The sequence below is a fragment of the Triticum urartu genome, chromosome 7 (assembly GCF_003073215.2).
Source record: "Triticum urartu cultivar G1812 chromosome 7, Tu2.1, whole genome shotgun sequence".
In the NCBI taxonomy this organism is placed as follows: Eukaryota; Viridiplantae; Streptophyta; class Magnoliopsida; order Poales; family Poaceae; genus Triticum; species Triticum urartu.
Window position 1 is genome coordinate 678,866,715 of NC_053028.1, and position 9,767 is coordinate 678,876,481.

Sequence of the window (9,767 nt, forward strand, 5' to 3'; positions counted from 1 at the left end):
CATAGGAATGGATTCCTATTCCTACATAGGATTGGTTCCTATCTTCCACATTTCATAGGAAAATAAAAAAGAGTCTAGACTCAATGGAAAAATTCCTTTGATTTCAACCAAATGACATCTTATTTCCTATTCCTACTCATAGGATTTTAGATACATGTCATCTCATTTCCTACAAGATTCCTATTTCTATGATAATTCTATCCTATGAACCAAAAGAGACATAGTCTCCACAGATTGTGATATATTCCCTTCGTTTCTAAATATTTGTCTTTTTAGAAAGGGTTTTTATCAGTTTTGCCATTGGTTATATAACACTACTCAGTTCTGCCATTAAAACTATTAGAATAAATCCGAGGCACTTCGTCGATCATCTGAGGACCAAGCAATCACACGAGCACGACACCGAGATTTGTTAACGAGGTTCACTGATATGGCTACATCCCCAGGGCCTGACTACGGGCGCTCCTTCCCGTGACACCGTCACAATACCGCACCCGGCCACCCGGGCGCCGGCACACGCGCCGGCTCCCCCTTGCATGCCTGTGCTATTATGTTGGCATAGGTTACATCGTGTGTCTACCCCCGCTATATAAGAGAGGCCTAGGATATAAGTGTCCTACTTGAACACGACTCCATATCATATCTAAACACAATACAACTACAAGTCCAACTGTAACCTACCTTGTACACAATATTCGACACAACTCTGACAAAAACTTTTCACTACTCAAAAATGCCACTGTCCCATTGGACACGTACTCAAAAATACCATTTTCACCGTTACCGTCAGGTCAATGCAAGTTGACCGAAGGCAGATGACGAAAATATCCCTGATCTCATTTTGCACACTCTCTCTCCATAGTGTGGGCCCACTAGTCAGGGTGTACGGATAAATAAATTCAGAGAAAAAAGAGCGTTGTTGGGGTTCGAACCAAAAACCTCACTGTGGATGGAGGAGCGTGACAACCAGTCCGACTAACACAAGCATTCATTTATAATTAGAAGTATTCTTATACTATAATCTATCTGCACCTAACTAAACAGACCAACCTAATCCTTTGGCTGACCTACTCGTGCCAGCTTAGCTAGTTTCCCCAGCGGGAACCACAAATCCCTAGCCGCCGTCGCCTGCCTAACTCCTCAGTCCTCACCTGGCACCGTCGATCGCCGGGCTGGCCGCCCAGCTCCAGCGTGCCCCCACTTGCCGTTGCCGCGGCGCCTCCTGACGAGTGCCGCCATCCTGCACGCCGAGTGCCACCACCCGCTGAGGGTTGTGATTTGTGAACCTCTTTGTGTTTGTGTCGTTTTCAGGAATAGGCAGCCACCATGCTGAAATTTCCAGAGAAAAATAGAAAACCATGTGATCAGGAATAGGCAGCCACCATGCTCTTTATCTGCTGCCGCGTCACGCATGTATGGCGTGCCCTTGGTGTCAACCGTGGCCTCAGTTGCAACGATATCTGGGAGGTCCCTTCTCCTCCTCTTGCACCTCAAAAGCACTGGCCTGCGGTGCGGCTCCTCCTCCTTTGGCGAATTTGGAACCATCGGCACGATGTAGTGTTCCGAAACAAACGTCCTGCTGTTAGTCGTGCCGTCGCCGCTGCTGCCGGCGACCTCGAGCTTTGGTCTTTCCGCCTGAAACCTGAAGACCGTGGAGACCTGGCAGATTGGGGCCCTTTCCTCCTAGCTCTGGACCTGTGATCTCCCTGTAGTCTTCCTCCCTCTTTCCCTGATTGTACCATAGTTGGCGAGAAAAAACTCATATCTGTACTCTCCCAGGACCCTGGGTTTTGGTTTTGCTGCTTCGCACCATGAGAAGTACATATTCAGGTGGGGCGCCTTGCCCCCCCGCGTGAATTCTCAAAAAAAAATGTGGTGTTGCTGCCAATTAGTGTGTGACGCATCAATCGATTGAACGTGGCGGTGTTACCAGAGAGATTCTTCCAGTCGGCTAGCCACTCGTGCGGGTGATCCCAACTAACTTCCAAACCCTAGCACAACTAGCTAGCAACAAGAAAAGATATGACTGTTGGCATATTATCCCGTCTAAACAATGTAAGGAATATATCTCCTTGTAGAACAAAAGACTTCCGTAGTTCAGTTGGTTAGCCCGCGCAACATTCAGGTGGTGCTGTTGGGTTCGAAGCCCTGCATAGCCAATTTTCCTTTTATCTTTTCATGGGCCCACAAGTCAACAAAAAGAGAGGGGAGTTACAAACGGGTTAGGGGTATTTTTGTCATCTACCTTCAGTCAACGTGCATTGACCTGACGGTAATGGTCAAAAATGGTCTTTTTGAGCACATGTCTAACGATACAATGGCGTTTTTGAGTAGTGAAAATTTTTAGTGGCAAAACCGAGTAGTGTTATACAATCGATGGCAAAACTGATAAAAACTCTTTTAGAAATTTTAAATGGACTATCACATGCGAATGTATGTGGACATATTTTAGAGTGTAAATTCATTTATTTTGTTTCCTATGTAGTTATTTGTTGAAATCTCTAAAAAGATGATTATTTAAAAACGAAGGGAATAGTTAAGTTGTACGAAAACTATACTATAGTACTTCTCCTAGCAATATGTGCGTTTAGTGCCAGCGCCGTGTCTTGAGACACTAGTGCAGAACCGGGCAATAACACCGGTTCGTAAGGCCCTTTAGTGTCGGTTCGGTAACCGGCACTAAAGTGTGGACACTAAAGCCCTCCCCCCCCTAGTACTGGTTCAGCACGAACCGGTGCTAAAGGACAAACACGTGGCACGAGCCAGCTCCGAGGGCAGGGGCCCTTTAGTACCGGTTGATGACACCAACCAGTATTAAAAGGTTGGGAGTTTTGGGTTTATGATTTCTTTTTCTAATTTTGTGTTTTCCACAGCATGCAAAGCTCAGATCCGCAATTTCCACAGCTATAGCGGGCACGTAGTCGTACAGGAAATGTGTGCGTGCTTCGTGCCGTTTCTTTCTCCTAGAGACTTTTTACGTCTGAAGCACCGTAGAAGGCCTCTTCTCCTGTCCAGTGTCCACCGTTCGCACTATCTTTGCCCTCGCACAGTTTCTATATCGGCATCGCAAAGATGCCAAGATGTGAGGATCTCGCATGAGATTTTTGACTACTCTGGTTTGTGCATACTATTGCGAATCAGCCATAGCAAAGTACTACTCGAGTGGGTTTGTTTGACTAGACGCATACTTTTTACCATCACGTGCTTAATTAGTTGATGCACTCGATTTCATAATTGAGTGAGTGGATCCATGCTGAACCAACTGATTACCTTGTTTTTGACTAACGCAAGCGAGGAAACCACCATGGGTACGTACATGACCTACCTTTACTACGTTGAATGAGTGAGTCTCGATTGTAAAAGAAAGAAAAGGCTTGCTTTGGCTCAGAACGAAATTAATTTGGCACCCGCCATGGAGCTAATCAACCATGCTTTCACACAACAACTCATTTTTGATCATCGATTACCATGCCATCGTGCTTACTCTAGAAAACAACAAGAAGTTCAACAGAAAAATTCAATGACATTTGACCAAACACCCGTCGGGCATGGTGTCTGCCATGGACAACATCGGCTGGGGGGAGGGGTTCGATGTCTTGCCCCCATCGCCACTCCATGTCTGGCCCGTCTTGGTCTCGCTCACTTCGCCTGCCTATCGTCTCGGCCCGGCTTCGTCCGTCAAGCGACAGTTTCTGCCTCTGACGGCTTCACTAGCGCTCATGACTGGTAGTAGTTGTCTCTATGTAGTAGTCGTCCTTTGTTAAGCTTCGCAGGAAGCAACCCGAATGCCTCTTTTTGTACTAATTAATGTTTAATTTTTAGTCTTTTTGAATGCTTACTTCCTTGCCGCCAACGCACGCTAGATGGAGAGTAAGCAAGCTACCTTGCTTGCATTGCATTCGTTAAACAGTAGCTTCAGCGCCCTTCCTGTCTGCTGTGGGAGGGTGGTGGAGGGTACCTCGCTGCGAAGGATGGGTGGGTGGTGGTGTAGTCCAAGGCTGGCTGGCGCGTGGGTGGGGTTGCGGACGTCTGAGGATGCCTGGGCAGCGGCGTGGACGAGTAGGGTGCGAATGAAAGCAAGGGGGTGGTGGGGTTGAGTGGAAGAAAACTGGATCGGGAAGAGGATTTGAGTGGGCCGGGGGTGTCGGAGTCCTACGTGTGGGGGCGATCCAGACTCCCGAAAAGCCCCCTCAGCATGTTTGTTCCGGGTTTGTGGGAAAACAAACAACCTGACACGTTGATAGACCGATGCGGGACTGTGTTTGATGGCAAAATGCATCCAGACAACTTGGTTCGGATGGTTGTAAGCATTTTGAGAGGTCGCGTTGAAGATATCCTTGTAGATACTACTACCGTACAAAAAAAATGAATCTCTTTGTAAAGCTCAATTGACATTGTCCCCTAAGAGTGCCTTAACCCCCTCTCGAGTTGACTAGCTAATTCAAGGTGATTAGCCAAAAAAGAAAGGTCACATGGAATCCAAGGGTCCCTCCAGGCCCTAATCGATGTATCATTTCGGACACTCCAAACCATTCCTCTGTAACGGATAAAGTACTGTAGCTGAACTATCCCTTAATGGCGGACTCAACCGCTCATCCCCTCTCGAGTTGAGTAGCTAAAGCCATTCCAAGGGCTAACCAATCTTTTCAAGGGGGGAGGGGGATTTGCAGATGAGCTTGGGACCATCTCAACTACAGGGATTTCTCAATAATAAAACATTTTAGGTTGTGAAGAATATTAAAAAATATCTTGCACGTAGAGGATGAATAAAATATGTTCATGTCAAATTTGAAACTCAAACATGACTATGACCTAACTGTCCTTGGTCACTTTGTTATTTTTTGTATGGGTCATATACCATTTCAATTTTTTACACGCTGATGCTTGTATGAATCCTATACATGCATGATTTAATTTACATTTTCTAACTTATACCCCATAATTTTTTTATCATATGAAGCTAGAGGGTTAAGATGTCTCAAGTTCAGAAAACGAACGTTTCTTATTGCATATTTTCATGTAAAAATCTTCCATGCAAATACAAGTATACGTTCGTTAAAATTTGAAACTTAAACAGATAAAACATAACTGCAATATTCACACCGAGGACGCGACTTAGAAATCAAACATGTGTGTTTGTACAATATCCTTACGTACATCAGGTAAAATTGTTAGTCAACATTTCACAGTAGTGTGGATGGTTTTCCGTCTTCATGCCACGTGACACCGTGCTCCAAACGGTTGTGCCATGTGGCACATGGTGATGCCCCTCGGAGAATAGGTGTTCGAGTTGCAAGTTTGGCAAATCAACTAGCACACATGATGTGAACTGAGCGCAGGTCAAATGTGTAGGTTCCTTGTGGTAAAACCAACCCAACCAAATTTACTCAGCATGCATGGCATGGAAATCGTGTCCGCGAGTATGGAAACTCTGATGCAATTCTGTTTTTGCCAGAAAATTGTTGCCCTCGCCAAATAAACTTGCCATCCTCGCGACACCTAAACTTGCCAATAAAAGAAGTTCACAATTGCCACTGTTTCAGCGAACATTTGCTGGTTATGATTACCAAAAAAATAGAGAGGCATATGATCAAATCACTTGTTTGCACGGTAATCATTTGTAGTCTAATGAGAACCCTTCCTTGGGGTTGGCCATTAAGGAGGCTATCACTAATTAATTGCGGGACAAATTTGTTAAACGTAGCCGATCATATGTTGTCTATCGTGCCAATGCTGATCGAATCCTATCTTCTAGCTGGTGAGCTCGATCAGTTGTTGCATTTTCCAGATGTTTTCCAGATGTGTCCTTCGTGCATGCTTTATGTACATATGCTACAACACGTGCTAAATGTGGTCACCTTCGTGCATGCTTTATGTACATATGCTATAACACGTGCTAAACGTGGCCACTTGAAGATTCGATCCATGTTTCGTGCATGTTTTCCATGTGGCCACCTGGAGATTCGATGCATGCTTCGTGCATGTTTTCCACGTGGCTACCTGGAGATTCGATGCATCAATCCCATGCACATGCATGCACCACATCAACTTGGATACGAATGTATGATACTCTTGTTGGCTAACCAAAAAGGGATCCTAACGACGACTTTGAAAAATACAGTACAGTACTAATCACAGGCTTTGCAGCTCTCCTTGATTTCACACGTGCGAGCAAACAAGTGTGTACGTGTGGTTTGTGCTGGAAGAGATCGGCATCTTTCTTCCTGATGTGGCCGTTTTAAATTAATGTTGGTCCCGGTTGACTTTAGTCCAGAGTCAACGTTCTTGAACCTTTTTGTTTCTTCATGTTTATTTTTTCCAGAATATTGAACAAATTCTTCGTTGCTTTTTGATGTGGTCTTGCTGCCATATGAAACCGGGATATTCCAAAGAATTCAACACCGGTCCAAGAGAGATGTCTGAAACAAGATATGATCTTATGCATGCATGAACTATAATTCTCTCAAATAGTTTGGATTGCTTACCACATGTGTCATGTGGTATGTCATGCATAGACTAGGTAGCATAGTACTCACCAAGTTGTGCATATATTAAACTATAGTAGTTAAGTATGCCATGTGGATGAAGTCTATGGACTGTATACATAGTTAATGAATTGTAATCAGCTGTCACGATCCAATCAACGAAGGTGACCTGGTCGACTTGCCCATTCTCTGCTAGCTAATTAGGAATAACCGGCTGCCACTGGTAGAAAAAGGGCCTATAGTCCCGGTTCGTAAGGGCCTTTAGTCCCGGTTCCTGAACCGGGACTAAAGTGTCGGTACTAATGTCCTGTACCTTTAGTCCCGGTTTAATTCAGAACCGGGACTGATGGGCCTCCACGTGGGCAGTGCGCAGAGCCCAGGCAGGAGACCCTTAGGCATCCACGCGTCAGCATTTCTGTGGCTGGGTTTTTTGTTTTTTTTGAAGGGGGGCGGGGTTTGGGGGTTTTGGGGGGTTAATTTAGGTGTTTCATATATTGTGTTAGCTAGCTATAATTAATAGAGAGAAGTGTCCTCTCTTACGTTCGTGCTTGGTCGACGCTACGTACTATACATACGTATAGAGAGGACTAGACACGCTAGTTAGCTAGTAAGCAAAGGAAGGAAATAGAAGATCGTCATGAACATATATGCATACAGAGAGAAGTGATATCGACCACCTCTCCTTCTCCGAGAGATTGGTCGAACAACAAGTTCTCGTATATCTATCCGACACTACCGGCTACATATATACAATAATTATCTCTTACAAATATAATCATACGGACTCATGGTCCACATAGTATTCTCCGTCTTCAGCGATCACTTGGTCAAGAAAGAATGCCGCCAATTCCTCTTGAATTGCTCACATGCGAGCTGGTGCTAGGAGTTCATCCCGCTTCCGAGACATCTAATTTGAAGAAGGGGGTCATGCATGATGGACTCGCAGACGTAGTATCCACAGAAATCATTCCCTTTTTCCTGCCACAACCACTTTACAAGAAATAGAGGTCAATCAAACTGATAAGAAAGAATGCTAAATGGTATTGATGAAACTAGTGCTTGAATCACTAGGAGATGCGCGGAACATGCTACTATAGTACTTACTTTCGGGTGTCTAAATTCCAGCTCCTTCGGCAGTCCCGGAACTGTTTTGGTGAATTTTCTCCAAACCCTGCCGGACAAAGAAAACAATTACTTGATATCAGGAAATGAACAAAGTTGCTGATATGGTGGATAATGATCGATTTAACTTACTTCTTGAGGATTTCAGTCATGTCCGCATACTCCTGGGGATCTTTTCGTTTAGAGTCCAAGACGGTTACTACTCCCTGCTCAAGCCTAATCTCTAGGAGAATATAGTGGAAACTGCACACGCATGCATAACTCATCAATTACATTACTATAACCTGGACTAATATATAAGGGAAACCGAATATGCACAAGACAGTAACACTCACTTGAAGTTGTAAGGAAAGAGTATTATATCTTTGTTTTCATTTTTTTTGAATGATCGTAGCAAGTTGGCCTCGGTATCTCCGGGACGATGTTGAACCTCAGTTGCATCTATGAGATATGTGTTAATGAACCCAATATCACCGATTTGTCTTTTCTTCAATTCGGCGATCTTCATTCTGCATAATATAGTGAGGATAATTATAAATACATGCAATGAAAGAGATGAGCTATATAGAGAGACTTAATGACAGAAGTAGTAATACTTACAGACAGTAGCAGCTGATCGTTGTTTTATCGAGGGCCAATTGATTGAAAAACTGATAGAACTCCTCAAATGGAATAGGCAACAGTTCAATTCCAACGAGGTCATGCTCCGGTTTAACTCTCGCATACAAAGTACTCCTCCCCCCAGACTCTCTGCAGATTTTTAAGTACCAATCATGTAATCTTCGCATCATCGTTGTTAAAGATTTTTCATGTTTGACGAGAGGCTTCCCGTACTCGTATCTGTGTATCTGCACCTCCATGGTATCATAATGTACATCGTCGGGCAGGTAATCGTCAACATTGCCATAACCGGGCACCATCCTCGGATCAACGATGTCGCTAGGCACCTTGAGGGGGGGGGCACGATTGCTTCGCTTGTTCGCCGAGCTGGGCAATTTGTTTCCCAGCTGCTCGTCGTTCTTTTCAGCCTTTGATCACTGACTGTACTTCCCGACCGCTCCGCTTCGGCCCATGTCTTTGCAATAATGCGCTCATAATTGCCTTTCGGCGGAGACTTGGGTGGTTTTGCCAGGGCAGCCAGAGTGCGCTTCACTTTCACCGGATCTACCTTCTCCTCCGGAGGTGGATGTCTCTTTGCTCTCAACCCTTGAAACCAGTCATCCACTTCGGTTCGCCCGATCTCGGCGTTCTTCTCTGGGGTCCTCTCATATGGTAACTTCTCTGGAGTCTTCAGAGAAGGACCGAATCTGTATGTCCTCCCGCCTCTGGTTGTACTGCTAGACGCCGACCGAGCAGACGGAGCGGTTGTCTTCTTTACTTGCTTACGAGGCGGAGGAGAAGGACTACGACGCGCCGGAGCAGCTGGAGCGGCGGCAGGTCTCTTCCGCCCTTGCTGACGAGGCGGAGAAGGAGGAGGCTGGCTGCTCGGGCGCGTCGGCGCAGGCGGAGAAGGAGGCGGAGTGCCGCCACGCGCCGGAGAAGGAGCCGGCCGAGGGCCCTGATCGTCACTCGCCGGAGGAGGAGGCGGTGGAGGAGGCGGAGTGCCCTGACTCGCCGGAGGAGGAGGAGGCGGAGGCGTCCAGTTCGGAAGGTTGATGAGCTCCTTCCGCCATAGGCATGGAGTCTTCAGAGCAGACCCCAGCCGAGTCTCCCCTTCACCGGTAGGGTGGTCAAGCTGGAGGTCCTCAAATCCCTCCATTATTTCATCCACCATCACCCTAGCATATCCTTCTGGAATCGGCCGGCAGTGAAAAGTTGCGCCGGGTTCAGTAGGATAAACAGAGCCAACAGTCGCCTTGACCTTCAAATTCATCCATTGCGTCATAAGGTGGCAATTTTGAGACTCCGTGATAGCATCCACGGGATAGCTGGCAGGAGCCATCAAGGCATGCTCCGGCTGAAGCAGCTCGGTGGAAGCCACGCTGCTTCTACGCTGAGATGGCGGGGTAGCTTCGGGGGAGGCTTCGGCAGTACGTTTGCTGCGATTTGCTTCTCGTTCCTCTATCGCGTCTACCCTTGCTTGCAGCGCCTGCATTTGGGTCTGCTGCACTTTTTTCCTCCTCTCATGGGATTTGTAACCGCCTGCGTCCGGAAACCCAA